General features: G+C 39.9%; 1 protein-coding gene across 3 annotated transcripts in view; it reads right to left on the reverse strand.

Moving 5' to 3' along the window:
* raraa (retinoic acid receptor, alpha a) overlaps positions 1 to 21424 on the reverse strand; it is a 296464-nt gene that overhangs the window by 204387 nt on the left and 70653 nt on the right. For all 3 annotated transcript variants that reach the window (XM_036217294.1, XM_024284346.2, XM_036217293.1), the window contains one exon: positions 8060 to 8129. The gene's annotated coding sequence lies outside the window, so the exon portion shown is untranslated. The remainder of the gene's footprint in view (positions 1 to 8059; positions 8130 to 21424) is intronic.

Below are 21424 nucleotides of genomic sequence, written 5' to 3' on the forward strand. Positions count from 1 at the left end.
ATGCCGCGCCTCCTACATAGACGAGGGTCATTTGGAGTTTTATTTAAGTTATGTTAGCTTTTATCTAAAGAAAACTGTTGCAGTAAAATAGAAATGATCAAGATGATTATTATTTTTTTGCTATTTCTTCATGTATCACAATTTATATTGTTGCTGCAATATTTATCAATAATATCGCAGGCTTTCCTCATATTTTGCATACCTAGTTCCCAATGGTTTTCAGGAACACTGTTTCTGCAGAGAAGCAATAGTTCATCAGAAATTCACCCACAAGTTGTGGGCAGGACCGCTGGCATGAAGCAACCCCGCCCCCTCTTCCCCTCTCAGTTGCTAATAGCTTGTTGCCTAGCCAACATATTTTTCTACATCACAGATAAGCTGTTTTTGAAACTGCATTTTTTCGTCTGCTCCTGACTGACAAATATGTCCTCCATCATCAGAAAAATGCCACGAGAACATGTTCAAATATCAAAAACAGGATTTTTTATCGGAGTGGGTGTTTAAAGAAGCTTTATGAAAAAGGGGAGTCATTTTCTTTTTTTTGCAATAACTGGTTACTCCAAATATTGCAGCAGCAATCATAGATAAAGTAAGTTGTGAAATGCATAGAATATCTACAAAAGAACTGTTCTTTTGTAACTTTACAGCTTTATTATTGCTGCTAATCACACAAAGTCACACACAGACGAGCGAGTCAGGCAGACAGCTAAAACCGCTGATGCATTTAATCCTCCTAGTGGGAGCTGAAGGAGAATCACGTCCTCCAAAAACTCCCCTTCGTCTCTGAAGTCCACGAGCGAGGCTCCGAATGCATGGTTGAAAATAGTCCGTTTGGGTAATGTTAGGGAGGACGTGGACTACTAAAAGTCAGTCAAATGCCTTTACCAGGGCTCATGAAAATGCAGTGAGGTGCCATGTTAGAAAAAGAACTCTGATCAAAAAGAATGTGCATGGACTCACACATGCACTGAGATTCTGGGCTCAGCTAGCTGTCCCTGTTGGTTTGGACAGCAACAGCAGGCTTTAACAACTCCTGCCTGGTCAGCCTATTAGTAGTGGCCCTCTGTTTCAGCAATCTGGGTTCTCTTTGCCTTTGGACAGGGACCAGGGCGGACTGCACAATACACCCCTGTGTTTGGAGATGGAGCGAAAAGGAAGAAGTGCAGACCTCTGCGTGCGCACAAACTTATAAACAAAAGCTGAGCATCGGCTGGAGTTGTGCGATTGCAACATGACAGCTGAGCTCCATGGTTACCTCATCGTAGCTGCAGCTGTTTTTGCCACCTCAGCACTAGCAGCCATCCTGGTTCTGCTGGTATCAGTTCGCCTCCTCCAGGCATGCTGTTGCTCAGAGAGCGTCAGCAGTGACACACATCACCGCCGGGCCCGCATCACAACGGCGAGCCTGGCTCGTACGAGGACGATGTACTGGCGAGATAGCGCGCTCCTTAAAGAGGGACAGCAGCACCTGTCCCTTTGAGATCTATTTCTCACAGCTTGTGGGTTCTGGGCAGAGCAGGCCAGCCCGAGAACGGCTGTGCTTCACTGTGCATGTATGGTAACACAGTGGAACCGCGCCGCTCAGCCTGCCAGCCCACCACAGGGAATTTGTTTATATTTCCTTGCTGCCAAGTTCCTGTCAGGAGGCGCCCCAAAGAGAAGCTGCAGACTCCTCAGTACTACGAGCTACGCCCTCCTTCCTAGTAAGTAGGACTTTCTGCATACAGTAATAATGGGTGGTGCTTTTGCAGCCAAGCTTGTATCCAGGGAGGTCTCTTCATCAATTTCATCTCTCGTAAACTCCTTAAAGCGCCTCCTTTGTCGCTCCAAAACCAGAACTGAGAGAAACAAATTGCATAAAAACACAACAATGATGCGTTTATTACCCATAGAGGATTTACAGCTAATTTGTTTTGCCAAAAAAACAGAAGGGCATGATTTCATCGGAGCGCCACTTTACGAGGGCCACTTTGTTACGCAGTGGATTATGAGGATTTAAAAGCACCTACATTAAAAAGTCTGTAAACTGAGTCCAGACGGTCTTAGTCACATCCACCCAAACAGGGGTTGACCAGTACGGGTTTTTGGGTTGTCCGGTCCAATACAGGGTCATAGAGAGGAGTAGCTGTATCTTAAAGGAAGGGTAGGTGTGTCTACAGGTTCAAGCGGCCACCTTGACCCATAAAGACCCAGACCCCTTTAAAATACCACAAACCGAGTTAAGGGATATCATGAGAATGGACCGTACCATTGTTGTTCGTCTGGTAAATGCATCATAAAGTATCACTAATGCTACATATACACTGGGCATTGGATGAGAGTTCAAGAGCGTCCTGGACGGTGGTTCTTGAACACGGTTTTAGCACATATGGTGTTCACCACTATATGGTCGCAACTGGGCCTGTACAATACATCACAAATTTATCACAATATCAGCCTGTACAATGCACGTATTGAAAACGATGACTATCTTATGGAAGTTTGTCATATTAAGCAAATCAAATAGAGCCCTTTTTGAGAATGGACCTCTTTGATGCAAGATACTCTTATGTAGACGTGGATCATTTAGAGTATAATTTTACCTCTCTTGAATTTATTTGAATAAAACTGAAATGGAAATTATGTATTAGTTGTTTTGCTATGTGGTCGTGTATTGCAATTCCTATCGTCATTGCAACACTGAAGACTAATATCACACATCGAAAAGTTTTCTAATACCGTTCAGTCCTAGTCGGTATCTGATACTAGTGCATGGACCTACAGTTAGAAGAAGCGGTGCAGACTTTTTCTTTCAAAACTCTATTACCATATACAGTATAGATGACTTGGCATCACAATTCCTACCGTGCACAAACTGAAAGTTTTGTACATAGAGCCTAAAAACCGACTTAAAAACTTGCAAAGCGACGTGCCTGAAAAGGGGATGTACGTGTGTTTGCATAGACCTTTCAGTGGAAGTGGTCACTTGAACGCGTCTTGCAGAGGCCGGTGTGAACGTAGCATGAGTCTAATGGAAATTGCATACACCTATGACGTACAGGTGATGCTGTCGCATGGTGTCCTTACGCCACACTCTAGTCATTACTAAGGTGTTCGTAATGGCTTCTTATTGATCGCGCCAAAATGTTACATGCACGAAATGTGCAAGGGATATTGTACCCTCTCCTGCACATCATCATATCCTGTTCCTGCAGTCAGATGTTTGATGTGTTGAGGGTCCAGGCTGTGAAAATACCAACAGTCATGACGTTCTCCAGAAAAACCTGGGACCCTGTTAACTAGAAACACACACTGTTTCTGTACTTATCACTAACAGGAGGAATGTAATCTGGCCAAAGTAGAGATGCTCACCTGCATTGCCTAGTTCATTCTAAAGTGGACCGTACCGCTCAGTGGAAACGAGGCTAAAGTAATCAAATTGGGTCACAGAGACGGAAGTACCGCTGAAAGCAACCATCATTGAGACGCAACTCCTGCAGTAGATGGTGAATCTCACCATACTGGTACGGTCTCTAAAGGGTCTCTTCCCACTCCTTTTCCAACAATCAAACTCTACCTGACTTAAGTTAATAATTCAGAAAATTAATGAACTATCTATTTTTTTATTCAATGCATTTCATTTTTTTCTGAGTTTGAAATATTTGTGTCTTGTCGTGTATTGTTCATAATCTATGCTTGAAATAAACCAATCAATGTAGAGTTCTTCAAAATAAATAATTTTGTCCTCTTAACATTGTGTCCATGCATTGCGAATGAGATATACAGTGATGAGGCTGAAAACTTTAGACACCAGTGAATTCTACGCGCGTCTAAACATAAGTGGAAGATTTGAACTCGCCGCACGAAGGCTTCAGGTAATACTACAAAGACCTGCAATTATTGCTAAAGAATAAATAAAAGCATCCTTTGACATATTATTGACATCATTTAGACATTTATGTTGCAAAAAACATCACCTTTTTCACAGTTCTGCCTGAGACATCCTGTTAGTCTTCACATGCAACTGTGACGTCCAGTTAGTGTGTGGTCAGTGTGTGTTGAAGGATGTATGTGTGCGTTCGAGTGCAGGAAGGAAGGGTCAGACAAGGCCACACAAAGGGGCCGGGGGCCCAAGATGGGAAGACAAAAGGGAAAAGATGCAGAGAGAGAAGAAGAACAAAAGATGGAGGCATTTATGGGGAAGAAACAAAAGAAGCTGGGAGCCACTTCTATCAGCTTTAATGACGTTTCAGCCGTCAGGCTGACGTTTATTGTCAGCTTGGATGCTGGCACGTGACTTTATAAGCAGACTCTTCCCATGAACACGCCGCTGTGACGGTAAACTTGACTGGTTGAATGCACAAAAGAAATCCACTGGCTACATTTGTTCGAATCTACTGAACTGTGGAATTTTGTAATCGTGCGTTCTCTCGACTGAAAACCAATTGAGCACCGGCACACTTCTGCTATTTTGTGAGCAGGATAGCAGAAGTGAGCAGCCATGGTGCCACACAGCATGTATTCAAAGTAAAAAAAATAGAGTTCAGTTAAGTAAGTTATTTCTTTAACCAAAAATCTGACTTTGCGGGTGTGTACGATCGCAGAAAAAGAAGCGTGTATTTATAGAAATGTCTCTTGAATTTTCCATGTGTGGAGGACGGCGATGAAAAGAGCGAAGAACAACACAGGGGTCCCATCTCAGACAGAACGAGAAGCAGCAGGCTCAGCAGTCATCAACGACCTACCGCACTGAGTGTGAATCATTACCTTCATGTGTTCCACATCAACTGCTGGGGCTGCTTCCCAACCAACTTCTGACTGAATCCAAATTATGATGGCGGAGGCCTTAATGGCATTTCATGGAAATGAAAACCCCAGACCTGCAGTCAGAAAGCTGCATGTTTCCTCTGCCAGGACGGAGCAGCACTGCATAAACAAATCAGCTAATGGAATAATTAAAGAAAGTCCACAACAGTGCGACGTTCCATTATGAGCAGATGAAGAGAATGAAACTAAACAGGAAAACCGACTTTCTTCAACTCTAGCATGTTTGAAAGGCTCTGTTATTAACTTTAAGGCTCCGAATGGTGCAGAAATATAGAATACTGTCATCATCTCGGTATCGTTGTGCAGCCAACTCCTGATTTCACGCTGATTTCTGCATTTTATTTAAAAACTTTCTCATTTCTGAGACAGCGTGAAACCTTTTTTTTCTCACACGTAAGAAAATACGTTAAAAATATTTGCTACCATCCATAATTCTTACTAAACATGAAAACTTTTTGTTTGAAATCTTTATAAAACACGTTCATATTGGTAAAGTCTAAAATTACTACTTTAAAATAGGTATTCATATTTTAAATGTAAAAATCTTAAACAATAAAGACATTTTTATAGGCAAAACTAAATGAAAATTGCATTTTATTTTGGCTCTTTTCAATTTAAAGTCCCACTCCAACTATATTATGATCTATGTTATCTTTTCATCACGATTTTGCCATTTTTAACCAAAATCCAAAAACCTGTGCCGTTTTCCAGGTCATAGAGCGGCAAATTTGCCTCCGAGTTGTGGGCGGGACCATCGGAGTGGAGCAAGCCCGCCCCCCTTCCCGCTTCTCATTATTGAGAGCTCAGAGCAGATTTTCTACATCAAATTAAACTCTTAAAAAAAAATTTGTATCACATAAATTTCAATATAGAAAAAGTCAGAAATACAATTTTGAGTTAATTTTCTTTGTAAAAATGCCACAAAAACATTTTCCTTTGGAGTGGGTCTTTAAAGAATTAATCTTAATTTTTAGCCTTAGCCCCACCCCTTTGTCAGATGTTTCCATGTACATGTTAATTGTAAATTATTGTACCCATCTTCATTTTATGCAACTAAAAGACAGATGAAATAACTGAAATTTTCCCCATTACAGGTGATATTTTTCAACGTCGTTTTTAGTCTATGTTCAAAATTTTTATAGGAAAGTAAATGATTAGCTTTAGGGCACTTTTTTAATATCTAAAATGTATCAGTAAGTGTAAAGAAATGGCTAAAAATGTGGAAGATTTGTGATTTATTTAGGACAGAGTACCCTACTGAGAAATCATCCCAATATCTAGTCCTAAACCGTAGTCTTTCTAATTAAGAGAAAAACGAAACATGGTGCTTCCTCATCTAATGCAGGAGCTGCATTTTAAAAATAATCTGCAATAGATAAAGTCTGTAAAGTAATAAACGTCACTGTTTACAGTTTATAAGTATGTCTTAAGGGTACTTTATACACTTTTCTCAGACACTTTCACACTAATACCTCTTGTTTAACCTCTAAAAAGTTCAAACCGTAGAACAATAAGTTCAGGATTATAGAATGAAAAAGATGGACTCGAAGATTTATGTAGATTTGGAAATTCTGTACAGGAGATAAGTAAGAGATGAATTGGTCTACATGTATAAGGAAACAAAAAGCATGCAAAACTCCTTCTATCCATCCATCTATTGCCTTCTAAGCAGAGATACCAAGACTTCCCTCTCCCAGGCCACTTCCTTCAGCTCCTCTGGGGGGACCCCGAGGCGTTCCCAGGCCAGCCGAGAGACCTAGTCTCTCCAGAATGTCCTGGGTGTTCCTCGGGGTCTCCGCCAACTGGGGCATGCCCGGAACGCCTCCCCAAGGAGACATCCGAACCAGATGCAAGCAAAACTACACTAAAAAAAACATGAAATAGCAAAACCACCACAATAAAGGGAGAGACCACTATAATAGAGTGAAAGCAAAGATCTACTTATAATCAAAGTTCTGATGGAGCCAATCGGAGAGCAGAGAACAATGTGTTGAAAACAGCAAAAGCCACTAAAATAAGTAGGCAAGACACTGCAAAATGTAAACTAGCTCAGTGGCCTTGTGGAAGAGTGTCCACCCAGGGACTGGAAGGTCGTGGGTTCAAATCCTAGCTGAGTCATACCAAAGACTCTAAGATTGGGACCTACAGCCTTCCTGCCTTGACACTCAGCATTAAGGGGTTAAACCACCAAATGGTTCTCGAGCACGGCTGTGTCTGCAGCTCACCGCTCCCCCAGGGGAAGGGTCAAATGTGGAGAGCAAATTTCACACACTGTGGTGCGTGACAACTAAAGGGACTTTTAACCGCGTTATAGCAAGAGACCACTGTAGATAGAAACGGTTAGGACAGAGAGCTAAAGCTAACTAGCCAGCATTGTTTGATCTGGAAACTAAATTTAGTTTTAAAAAAAGCAGAAGCAGACAAGAATTCCAAAGAAAGATTCAGTCAAACGTTAAATAAACTGCAAGCAGGAATGTCTGACAGACTGACATCCTTCTTGCGACATGAGCATCACTTTTGGGTGCAATGTGGGCAACCAGTGAAGCAAGTGTTTGGTGGAAGAAATCTGCATTCCTCTGAATATTAAACACACAAATATCCGTTTAGAAATGTCTGGAAACTTTGAATGAGGATGGAGGAGATCATCTTTCTATTGTGCCAGACAGGAGGCAGCATGAAAAGGCCAGAAGCTATTGCTCGCACTGGAGGACGATGGAACACAAAACGGGAGTTGTGCCGCGCTTTGCCTAGAAAGATATTTGTCAACCTTCTGTGTCAGTTGGAACTGAGCAAGAACAAACACGTTTTTTACTTTTGTGAAGACGAAAATCAAACAGAAAGATAAATCAAAAGAGAACAAAGAAGGTTTTCAAACCCAACAATTGCTTTCAATGGCCTAACCTCAGCAGAGTAAATCTCTTTGGCGTTAGCCTCTTCTCAGGTGAAAGAGAGGATTAACCTTGATCCAATACTACAGTGTGCGAGACATAAGAGTGTGTCTGATTGACTGTGTGAAAGTGATTCCACAGGTCTGACAAGCAGCCAGCTTGCAGAAATCCTGACCTTTAGAAAGCCAGCAAAAAGCAGAAGATGCTTCTTGGGAAAACGACAACAGAATCAATCATGAGCTGCACATTTAGCCTTGTGACCACAGTACCAATGCAGCATGTGACAAGAGAGGCAACAATGCCCACAGACACGTGTTTAAAGTTCAATTATCCAGAGCCAAAAGCAACGGCAAATGCAGGCTTACCCCAAAACCGTCAGTCTTTCCGTCTTTGGCCGAGAAAATCTCCCTTTGAATCGATTGCAGCTCCTTCACTCTGCAAGAGAAAGAAACAGGGAGAAAGATATTTGAAACCAAGAGCTTTGTGGCTCTTCTCCACGTGTTGCAGACTCAGTGACTCCCGAGCTGTTCTGGCAGAGGCCCGCATGGCTACATGAAAACTCTGACACTCTTTTTCCTTCGCATACTCCCTGCAATCTCCCCACCCTTTTCCGATAGATCGGACTTTCTCATTTGTGCCTCAGACATCATGTGAAAAGTGGAATAAAACGCTGCTTTTGTGGTGTGTGAATTACCTAGGGCTTCGGTAGGCACAGTAGTGCTTATGGCCACAACTCAATTACAGCAATGTGAATCAGGTGGCGTCCTAGAAATCCCCTTAGCCTGATGCATAAATAGGGAAACAGAGGCGCTTTCATTGACAGGACAAAGGAAAATCTTAAGTGGCGTGTCATCTCTTGGTGGCAGAGCAGATAGGCCGATGCTTCTGGAGTCGATCTGGTTTGAAGAGACCGTGTGAATAATGCAATTGTTTTATTAGCAAGTGTTTGACAAAAGGTCCAAACAGATCTAAACTTAAAGTGTCACATGGCATCTCAGAAATCTAATAAATATAAAGTATGCAGTGTAGGGAACTTGGACTCTTGCATGCACGCCTAAATGAAAACAACTGGATGAAGAATTGCAGCAACGGCTGGATATCACGGACTCGACAGAACTGCATAATCACGGCACGAACACAAAATAGCTTAGGCTAGAAGAAAGAAGAAGAAAAAAACAAGAGCTCACATTTTAGCATATCTTGGCTAGACATGTGGAAAAGTCAAGGGAGGCCAAAAATGTGCGATAGGGCTCGGTTTATTTCGCATAACTCTCCCAAAGGTTTCACTTATGGTTGATCTGATGAAGAGAACGCTGCAGAAAAGAAGAAGAAGAAAAATCCCACAAGACAGAAGTGGCCTCGGTGGCATTTAACAAGCAGCAAATGAATTTCACACTAATTTGTCACAAGCTCCTGAAGAAAGTGGACGAGAGGAAGAACCGCACTTTGACATAAACACTGTGCTTAGATTACCAAGTGTAAAGACCTCGCTTTGGAATCCGTCTTTTCAGGATTCAGAATCTCACAAATCTTTCCGTTAAAACAAATTTGTCACAAGTCTGCTCAGGTTTCCGTACGGATGTCTTTTCTTCTCATGACTCAAGCCGCTCGCGATAGTCGAAGACTGCTCGGAAACTGATAGTGTTGAAATATTTGAGATTGATTTAAGAGTTGACAATCGATCAATCAGGTGTTTTGGCATCATTCGTCTTTACCTCGGGCTAAAAGACGCCGCAGATTTTTGATCAGACAGAAGATAAATGTCTGCTAACGCTGGTTTCATGTCGAGACTCATGCCCGTTTCTCCGCTCTGGAATTACTTTACATTTTGGAAGCAAACATTTCAGTCATAATGGGACACGCTGACATGTCCTTCTCACAATGTTGTACCACCAGAAGAGGAAGGTTTCTGTCAGCTTTAAAACAGGGTTTTTTTTTCTGGAAAGTGAATAAAAATGTCAAAATGTGAAATAGAAAAGCAAAGCATTTCATTTTAATAACCATCCAGATTTTATAGCTGTTTTTATGACTATAATACTTTATTAACAGGTCATTAGCAAACTAAAATATAAACTTTAAGTGGCTCATATTTTCACCTCTTCTCCAACCACCCTGGTCAGAGCTGCACAAATTCATTACAAATTCCCACATATTTTTCAAAATGGCAGCTTTTCTGTTAGCTTTATCTATAGTGTTAGCTATTTTGGAGCTTAGCTAGTATTTAAGCAATGTGCTAGCATTTTTTGGCTAATTTGGCGTCTTCTGAGGTTTTTTTCATGCTATTTTGGAGTTTAGCTTCTATTTTAGCAACATGCTAACATTTTTGGCTAATTTGTTATCTACTGGGGTTTTTATAGGATAATATAGAGTTTAACTTCTATTTTAGCAACATGCTAACATTTTTGACTAATTTGTTATCTACTGGGGTTTTTTATGGGATAATATAATGTTTAGCTTTTATTTTAGCAACATGCTAACATTTTTGACTAATTTGTTATCTACTGGGGTTTTTATAGGATAATATAATGCTTAGCTTTTATTTTAGCAACATGCTAACATTTTTGGCTAATGTGTTATCTGCTGGGGTTTTTATAGGATAATATAGAGTTTAGCTTCTTTTTTAGCAACATGCTAACATTTTTGGCTAATGTGTTATCAGCTGGGGTTTTTATAGGATAATATAGAGTTTAGCTTCTTTTTTAGCAACAGGCTAACATTCTTGGCTAATTTGTTATCTACTGGGGTTTTTATAGGATAATATAGAGTTTAGCTTTTATTTTAGCAACATGCTAACATTTTTGACTAATTTGTTATCTACTGGGGTTTTTATGGGATAATATAGAGTTTAGCTTCTATTTAAGCAACATGCTAACATTCTTGGCTAATTTGTTATGTTAGAGAGCTGTTGGCATTGATCTTAAGTCAGCACGTTTCTAACCGCTCGTTTTCGTGGTTATGGGAGGGGCTGCTGCAAACAGTGCAGGTTTTTAGGGGAATACTCTTAAATGCAATGAACGGATCAAGATACCGTTTTGGGGTTCTTTATAGTGAGGAATGGACAGTAAAATGAATGTAAAACCTTAAAAAGTAGAATTTTTATAGTAGGGCCCCTTTAAGGCAATTTTTTAGCTTAGCTAGTATTTAAGCAATGAGCTAGCTTTTTTGGCTAATTTTGGAGTTTAGCTCATACTTAAGCAACACACTAAATATTTTTGCAAAATTGGCATGCATTAGGGATTTTTAAGAAATTTTACTACAAAATTTTTCTAAAAATTTAGGTCAACTTCAGCGCTCTTTCATAGTTCTTTAATGAAATTTCCAGTCTTTTAGGAAATTTAAAATTTTGCAGTTTTTTCATTTTTAGCAAATCCTTTCAGCAATGAAAGTAAATTTCGTCACGATTTTCAGCAAAAAGCTTCAGCGGCTGCTTTCAGCAAAAAGCATTCACACTAGCATTATCACAGCTAATGCCACTTTTCTAGTTATTACTTATATTTGCCAAAAAAGTCTTTTAAACTAAGAGTTGTCGAGTAGAAACTAACAAATGAGGGCATCTTTGGGATTTGTTGACCATTTTGTCACAGTTGATAGGTCTATTTTTTTTTTTTGCTAGCTTCCTCAGTTTCTGTCTCTAAACATAAACCTCACACTTCTGTAGTTTTACCATCCTACAGGGGAGACTGGCGTGACGCCATTCATTGTTTCCCTCGGATGACCGAAGGACAATGACAGTCTTGGCCGGCCCTTAGCGTGTGTGAATCTGTTACCATTGGGAATTGTGTCCTCCAGTGTCAAGAGGGCTTATGTGATCTCACCGAAGGGGCTTTCCACCACCGAGAGTCAGAGTCTCAACAGATGAGGCTTCTCTTTTCTCAATGCAAAGCTCTCAGGCGGCTGATGGAATCTCATAAAACCCAGCAAGTTGAAACGAATGCTACATGTCGTGAGTGTTGCCACTGGCCTATCTGCAAGTGCACGCTGCTAAAATGTATGTGTGGTCACATCATATATGGGAGCAAAAATTTGGCTGCTACCTAATAATGAATTTTAATGACATTTACTTGATGTAAATCTTTAAAAGTTATCTCCAATGTGATGCTAAGCTGTGCGTTTGGGTGTCTGCATGATAGTTTGTGAGACTCCTCAAAAACGTCTCTGTTAAACCTTTGTTTTTTTCAATTATTTGTGTACCTGTATTTGTGTTAGAGGTGTGCGTCTGCAGCGAGCTGCAGCAAAAACAAAGATGTAATTACCTGAGGCTATTCTTGTCTGCACTCATCAGTGTAGCCTTCAGGCTGTAACACGCAAACACACAAGCACTCACGCATGCACGCAAGAAAGCAGAGCGGCTCTTATGGGGAGAATTTGTGTACGCATCCAAAAATCAGATGATCGTTTACACTCAATCTAACTTTCTCCATAATCTGAACTCACATTTGAGTCCTAACCCAACAGCTCAGATGCATTTTTCTTCTTCTTCTTCTTCATGCAGCCTCCTGTTCCTAGAAATTCAACTGCTGTTGTTCCAACAATTGATCAAAAAAACGCACAATTTAAACAGTTCCACAAACAGGAAGTGAGGGCGTGCTCTAAAACAGGAAGTGCCAAGTCGGGGCTTCTGCTCAAATCAGTGGCTTATTGTTCAGCTGGAATAGATAATAAAGAGAACAGCATTCAGAAGAGCTTTTCCATCAAACACTTCATAAAAGTAAATTAAACTGTTACTAGCTTTACTTTGAGTTTTTAAATCTAATTCATGCATATTAGCTTTGGATGAGGTTTACCTGAGCTGTGTGCTTTGGGTTTTGTTGGTAATCTTTGTTTACAATATTTAGCCGTATTTGCATTACAAATATTGCATCATATCTTTGCAACAGAAGACAGAAAAAAGTTATAATGTCCTGCAGCAGTCTTGGATGCAAGAACCAGATTGATTTTGCAATTCTTCTTTCACCCTTGTGCATCGATGCTCACTAGATTGACAAATATAGAACACAATGTGTTGCGTTTGAACAATTTTTGTGAAAGAAACTCATTTTAATTTGTTTTTTTAAAAACCATCTATCAGCAGAACACAACGGAACCATGAAACATCTTTGTAAAATCATCGTATTTATTAGGCTCTTACCTTTTGATATCAGTGACGCCATATTTGTCAATTAAAAAAAAAGTAGTGAGTTTGGTGTCCGAATTACTTTAAAATCCAGGGCAGACAGATGGATAGTCCTAACACTGTATAGTTTTTTAGTAATTAGGGAGTAAGGAGGAAATTTGGACATAGCTTAAGTGCTGACAACTTACAGCAAAAAATAAAAAATGTTTGAAGTTTGTTGGGAAAATGTGCTAATATGAAGAAATTTCCAGAAGAATAATTGTTTTTTTTTAATTATCTGAAAAGAAAATGTTGATGAGTTATTGGAAACAAATCTCAGCACAGTCCTTTGACATAAAGTTTACTAAAATGGAGGAAATAATAATTACAAAAACATGTTCGGTCCACTTTAACATCAAGGTTTCAAGGTTTATTGGTTCCAAAGAACCTGAATAATTTGTGCCAACAGTTTACTGATTTGTAAATTTGAAAGTACATTTTCTTAAAAGTTGGGCTGTATTCAGACTGGACACATTTGATACTCTTAAAGTTAACCAGAGTTTGTTTCTTCCGATAATCTGGAACAATATCTGAAAATGCACAGGAATCAGGAACCGCCCTCGGATCCACCTTTCGAGGTGGTTTTGGTTAGTTTTCAATCGGACTGAACTCTGGTTCGCTCTGAAATTCTTTAGTCTGAATACAATCCACACTGGGACCGGAACAACTGAACCAAAAGGGCCACCGTAGTCGGTCATTAGCGGACAAACGTGGAGCAGCAATGCAACACCAACTCACTAAAATGTGGTCGGATGAATTCAGGCTCATTAAAGCAACTTTTAACGTGATATACAGTGCTTATCACTGTTTTCCCAACAAGCTATATGTCGAAAAGACTTATTAGCATAACTCGTAGCCGTAGCGTGCTAACTAATAGTCTTGCAGTGTGCCTTTGCAGTACAAAACTTGCAGTAAAAGGTGTAAAAACTGTTAAAAAGTTTCAATAAGTGAACTATCTAGATAAGTATTTGCAAATTGCAGTGCCTCCATCTTTCTCTCTGTGTTTTGACCCCGCCCCCATAACTGCTGGCCAATGACTGAACTAGGGTTGCCGCGATTAGTCGATTAATCGACGACTAATCGACTATTAAAATAGTCGACGACTAACTTACTAGTCAATAACTCGTTACTTTATATTACATGGAGTCAGAGTGTAGTAAAGTTGAAAGTTGTAAAACATTATGCCATCTTTTTGGACTATTTTAGCATTTATTAAGGTTTTTAGGCTAATTTGGAGTTCAGCTAATATTTCAGCTACATGCTAGCTGTTTTGGCTATTTTAGGCTTTTTCAGGTTTTAGGCAAGTTTGGCATTTAACTAATATTTTAGCTGGCTATCAGCTACAACTTTTTCAGCTATTAGCTTCAGAGATTTCAGCTATTAATTTCAGCATCTTCAGCTATCAACACTAGCATCTTCAGCAGCCAAATTCAGCTTACAGAATTCACACTAGCATTATCACAGGTAATGCTATAGTTTTTAGTTAGTTTAAAGCTAGAGATGGTTAAGATGTGTGCTTCACATCCAGTTTCCGCATTACCTGATTAGTCGACTAATCAGAATAAATAATCGGTGATTAGTATAAGAATAATCATTTGTGGCACCATTAGACTGAAGAGATTTTTAGTCATGTGGTTTTGTTTTCAAACTTTGGTCCAGAACAGAAATTTTTGGTAGTTCCCGGGCTCAATACAGACCAAACGCAAGGTTTAGGACTCAATCTAGACCGAATCGAGCTGACTCGGTCCGGACCAACTGACTTTTCCAGTCTGAAAACACCCTTAGATTCCCAATTAGGTTAGTTCCTAACTACCTAGTTCTAATCCCAGTTGAGACCTATATAAATTAGGCCGGGTACCCCAACTTCCTTCAACGGTCCCAAAACATGCTTTGTAGGTTATTTGATGACTTTTTATTTTCTCTTGATGTGTCTGTGACAAACTGGTGACCCGTAGACGGTGTACCACGTCTCTATCAAACCAGTATCTGGGATACCAGCAACCCTGTAACCCTATTAGATTCTGTAGGTTTAGAAAATGGACAATAAATGGATAACATTCAAACAATACATTAAAATGAGCTGTTCTATAATTTTCTCAGGACTTAATGACATAAATATGTTCCTAAATATACATCATGAGGCAATTAGCTGATATTTTCTTTGGTCTTCATGAGCTAAAAGTCAGGCGTGTAAATAAACAAGGAATAAAATCCAATCATAATCCAGGAGGATTACATGGTTCAGATGTTAATTATTCCTTCCTGCTAAGTGACCTTCTAATAAAACCAGCTTTGTTTGTCATTATTCATGTGACATAAAATGCTAGCCTGTTCATTCAGATTCTGGATGTTGACAATGGCGGGTGTGCAGAAGCTCTGAAAGCCACAGTCCCCCTCGTGACCAGGCTTTCAGATGCTAACGAGGGAGGTGTTTGGGGTTTACTGGCCTGGTAGGAAATGATTTAGGGAGACACCAGTGCTCGGAGGCTTTTTGTGGAGGTTAGCTCATACATCAACCCGATCATTAATCAATTAGCGCCTTCTTGCCACCTGTCGGACACATCGGTGCACAATACATTCCTGCCTTCGGGCAGTTGCTAGACAATCATCATCAGGAGGACTGCTATTACCTTTTAGCCACCAAACCCGCCCTCTTTGCTTTATGGCAACGGCCTGATAAATGACATAATCACACCTAAACACTGTCCTCACTCAGTGTCAAGGTTTGTGAGAGATCGCACGAGTGGAAACTGTCCAACCTGGCAAAACATTCAACCAACTTTTCAACATTTTTAACCAGCGTTTGTCCTCCGCCATCACAAACAAAAAGGAACAGACCGTGAAGAGTTATTGCCGTCCTTGAGGGTGGAATCAATGCACCGACGGCTATTCAAAAGTGCACAGCGGAGCAGCATCCTGCATTGTTTTAGATGCAGCTGCCCAGGGCGATGTATTGATAATGGTTGGGTATTGATGACGTGTCACAACAGTCAGATACACACAAGATGGAGCGGGCTAAACTACCCCAGTCCGTGTCGTTGCTTTAAAAAAGTGATTTGCTTCCTCCAAGCTAAAAGGAAAACTGACTTGCATGACAAAACGCAAATGCTAGAACTGGAGGCTAATTCAGATGTCTTTTAAATGTAGTGGAAGTACAATTAAATGTCCGCAAAAATCCAATAACTACAAAATAATTAGATATGCAAATTGGCTAACAGAAAATATTGGTCAACATTGAAATCAATATTTTGCTTGATTACTGCAAAAGTACACAAGCAATGACGTAGATATTAAACTCCCAGTTACTTTTTTTCAATAAGCAAGGTGGCGCTAATGGAAGTAGCCTTGGCAATGCAAATTTGGAATCAAATGTCGAGAAATGTCTTGTTCTCTAATTGTACTTTGCATGGAAGTAGAATCTGTTGCCTTGGATACACAAAGCTAACCTGGGTCTCATGCAACTTCTGCCTCCTAAATTTTGTCTATATACGCGCAGATATCAAACTGGGAAAGGTTGGATACATGTTGGGAAGTATCGGGTTCAGGGGCAAATCTACATGTTGATCCAATATTTAATTATAGGATTACTTACATTATCGAAATACATCTTCAAAGTGGTCTTTACTTTAAAAATAACTATCGTTTTCTAGGAAATTTCCATTCCTTATATAATCACTGGTCATATCAACCCCTCCCCCTTCGTGTTCCAAACAGGAAGTACCCGCTGGTTACAAGAAGTCAAAATCCCATAGACTCCTCTGATTGGTTTTTAAATATATTTTTTTCATCACAAGTTATTCAAGTTATAAATTGACCAATTAGATGCCTCAGTGAAAGCATGAGGTGCCCTCTGGCCCCACCTCGAACATTTGATTGACAGATTCTCCCAAGCCGCTTTCAGTGGAAGGGGTGTGGCCTTCAAACAAGCTCAATCATGATTGGCGACAGTAGTTCCTCTAAAGACGTGACTCAGACCAATCACAAATAGGTTACAAAATGGCGTCAGACGATCAGGAAGTGACAGAGAAGGCTCTGGCTTTATTTTGCAACAGCCAGAGGTAAGGCACTTTCTATGTGTGATGTCAACACCAGTAAAACAATTTAGGCAAATGGACATTTTTCTGCAGAGTGGCAGGAGTTCATTAGAAAGTTGCCTCAGAGTTGTGGGCGGTACTATTGGATTGGAGCAACTCCGCCCCCCACTGTTCCATCACCCATTTGTTTACATACGCTCCCACAAGCTTACAGCCCCTCACACCCCCAACAACATAACATTAATGGTGCAACAAAAATAAAAAAAGTCTTGAGCCAGATAAGATGAGGAAAACCAAGTACTTTTCTACGAATAAATTTATTGGAAGAGATCGTTACAACTACGAGCTTTTACAAACGGCATATTTTTTTCGTCTGCCACAATTTGAATAAAGAAATACTCCGAGACATATTTTTAAGGATTAATTTTCTTTATATATGCCTTCCACCATTAGAAATAGGCTACAAGAGCATGATTAGATATTTGGTTAGCATGTAAATAAGCTCATTGACACTTCGCAGTTGAGATTCTGAGTTTTTTAGAGCAGCTGGAAGCATTAGTGCAAGAAATGCAAAACTATTTTCTTACTTTTTATCCTTCATTTATTTTCCTCAGGAAATATACGAGTACATTTGGACTTTTATGCAAAAGACTGGAGCATTTTTTCTTCCCTGACAATGGAAAATGCTCACCACCCTCCCAACCAGCCCCTCGCATTTTTCACCCCCTTTTTTGGCTATTTGGAACTAATTCTTAAAAGCAGCTGAAGAGATAAGTGGCACTAAAATTAGAGGCTAATCCTCCAGCCCTCAGCATGGGGACATGGAGAAAGTAGATTTGTCAAGCCCTGATTTAGCAGTATTCTTCTATTATAAAAGTAGCACTCTTCACGCAGCTTAGCGGTGCGAAATGGCTCAATCAGTCTCATGTGGACCATTTTAGTGGGCCTATCTGTGAACCCAGAAAACTTGGCATCCTGCTTGTGCCATTATTGTGTTACACCCACCACTGCTACCTGAGCTGCACCCTTCAATCCTGAAGGACTTGAAAATGACATTCAGCGTCGACTTCTAAGGGATTCAAGCAGCGGCGCCGTTTCTCCAGAGAGTTGTAGAGAATCTAGGCCACTGTGTTGGGTGAGTAAAGTGTGTAACACTAAGCTGGGCACTGGAGTCTCCATTGTGTGTGTGTTTTCCCTTTTTATGATTCGGCCTCTTAAATCCAGCCAGCTCAGGCGGAGAGCCAGCAACCAACATTATCAGGTGGATTTTCAAACGAACATAAGCTCCTCTTCGATTCCTTCCACTACCGGTGGGAAAAAGAGCCTATATTGCACACCTTAATATTCTGGAAGGATTATTTTGTTTTTGAAAATATATTCTAATCACAATATTATATCATATGCAGACCAAATCCCTAAAAGCTTGACTACAACGTTAGAGTTAAACCTTAGGGGAAAGAAAGAACACCATATCAGATTTCGTTTTCAATCATACCTGCATTATGATCAGTAGATATTTAACAGAAAGATAAATGAGAACAGTGAAAGCATCTCATAGTTGACTGAAATAAGAAGAGCAAAGGCTATCCACGGGGCACAGAGTCAGCAGGAAGGTGGAGGGTGACGGGTCATAGGGCAGAGGCTCGACCTTTCAGGGTCAATAGGTGATAAGCAACATTTATCATACCTGTGCAAGCTGCTAAATGAACAAGGCAGCTTCTCCATGAAGCAATTCCGCCATGTTTCAAAGTCCAAACAGATGCCCGGTGTTTACAACAGAGACGAGTAACTGGAAAAACATGCCATGCTGGCACACAGTAGCAGCGGCGAAACGTTACATCATTCTGACGATTTAATGAGAACAGGCTGGCCCAAATTAGAAGCTTAAATACCTGCCAATGCCAATATAAAGGGTTGTGTTTCATGCTTCATAAGAGAACCTTGAGAATAGGTTTTGGTTAACAATGGCTGGAGGAGGAAAGCGTTGTGTTTTTAGAGGGCGGACAAGCAGAGCTTCCAAGACTTAATGGAAGCCACCCAAGATAGCTGAACGTAGGGAATCCACAAACCCTCAGCTCCACCACAATGACAGTCACATCCAGGCAGAAAACAAAGAGGCAATTGAACACTAGAAAACACCACATTTCCAGTGGGACTGTTTGATACAGGCCCAGTGAGGGAGCAAGGCAGCTCGGTACGGTTTGGTGTTCTGGACAAGTGAAGTGAACTCCATGTGGGTACCGTGGGCCAGTGGCATGAAAACACACTGTTGTGTAGAAAGACAATGACGACATACTTACTCAACACACATCCATCAACCAGAGACGACAGTTCGGTTCACAAATATAACAAACAGAAGCTTTTTGTTGGCCATTTCATAACTTGTGCATGGGTGGATAATCTGAGATGAGAAATGCACAAACTAAACAGAAATTAGCAATGGCATTCATGGCATGCTACACTTCCAATGGAGGGAAAAAAAATCGTTACACTCACTTCATTGTCCATCAGCCACGTTCTCATCATCTAATGAAGAGTTCAGATATTTGCATCAATCTCTAAAACTGGACTTTTTTGTCATTGAATTGAGCAGAAATTAGCAAAGTCATCGACTTTCTGTGAATTAAACAAAACCGTTGAAGATATTTTTGTCACAGTTAAGAACATTTATTGGAAAAAAATGAAGAAGAGCAATAGGTGTGAAGATTTTAAAGCCAAGTATTGACTGTCTTTTGATCTAGTGTAAAGGGGGGTCTTTTATTTATGATTGTGTTGTTTTTAGCCAAAATCCCTCCAAAAAATGTTGTTTTCTAGGACATAGGCCAAATCCAAATTCTTCCCCGACATTTAGCCCTACAAAGGAGAGTTATGCAAAAATAGTGTCTTCAAATTCAGGCGACACCCCCTTTGTCATCAATAGTCGCCGGTCAGCTACATTAGCATCAGTTTTATAACTAAAAAGATAAAGCTAAAACAAAAAGTCATTACATACATATAAATCACGTGTTAAAATCAAGGCCCGGGGGCCGGATCTGGCCTCCAGGGCAATTCTATCTGGCCCTAAAGATCATCTTAATTTATTGTTATTAATGGCCCAATGTTCGGACACCCCTTAAAATACCCCTACAATTGGAGGAGTAGGGGAAGAACTCAAATTCAGCCATAGTTTCTGCAGAGCGGTTCATCAGAAATTTGCCTCAGAGTTGTAGGCAGAACTATTAGCCCATGATCAGCCAGCCCTTATTTCCCATAATCCCTTTGTTTACACTCTCTTGTTAGCTTACAGCGCCTCACAACCCCAACCTAACATTACCGGTACAACGAAAATGGCGAGAAATTTTTAGCTATCCAGCCGTACAGTATTGAGCCAGACGAGGAAAAAGAAGATCTAGCCGTCTACAAGTGGATGCATCAGAGCGGCGATCTTGTAACCCAGCAACTGTAACACTTATGTCATTACTACAAGCTTTTTAAACTCCATTTTTCATCTGCTCGATTCACAACAATTTGAATAATGAAATATTCAGAAATGCAATTTTAAGCTCAATTTTCTGGATATATCTCAACAAGAACATATTAAAAACACCATTTTCATTGGAGTGGGTCTTTCAATCCAGCTGACTCAACTAAAAAATAACATTACTGACAATATCAATATAGAAAAGCGACAAAAAGTTGGACAACAAAGGCTTAAACGACACAGACTATAGAATATCTGCTTTTTCGTAACGGAACAATATCCCTCGCCTCTAACTTGATAACACGTCCTTTCACTTTGCCAGTAAAGAACAGATGGGTTAGAAAAACACAGCAGGTTAGGAAAAGAAAATGTTGTATACACTCTGTCAACACCTCGGTAATCCAGATGCTCTTAGAGCCAAGAAATGATCTCAGTTCATTTATTTGTGTCAGATGCCCCTGAAGTGTTGGGAGACAGAGCACAACGGTTTGAAAGAGCCAAATTCACGTGCAACACTGAACGGCAAATGGCTTTCACTTCATTTTTGTAATTGTGACTTCTGCTACTGCAGACCTTTTTTTTATTACAGCTTCATTGGTACTACCAATATTTCTATGGTAAAAAAACTCAACTTTTTATGACATATTGGTGCAATCAAAGTAAAAGAAGTGACTGTCCATTTGAGTAAAATATGGACCTTCACATTAAAAAAAAATATAACAGGCTGCAAAACGGAATTCAAGAAACTATAAAGACCCTTGTTTCAATAGAAATGTTTTTTTCTGTATTCCAAGAAAAATTATCTTACCATAAAGTTTTTCAATAGAAGAAAAGTCATATTTTGAGCAGTCTTTTTGTCTTTTTTTAATTGAATTTCTATTGATTTTTTTTGTTCTTCAAAACAAGTGTTCCTGGTAAAACCTTTATTATTTCTCCATTGGAAAATTGTTTTACTAATTTGAAGAAAAACTTCAAATTTTAAGAATTTTTGACTTAGCCATAGGGGTTGTTTTGCAGTCCACTGAAAACTTTTTTTTTTTTATTGTCAAGTTTCCAATTTTCTTGGTCATTTCTTGTGATGTTT

This window comes from Oryzias melastigma, linkage group LG19 (assembly GCF_002922805.2).
Source record: "Oryzias melastigma strain HK-1 linkage group LG19, ASM292280v2, whole genome shotgun sequence".
NCBI classification, from domain to species: domain Eukaryota; kingdom Metazoa; phylum Chordata; class Actinopteri; order Beloniformes; family Adrianichthyidae; genus Oryzias; species Oryzias melastigma.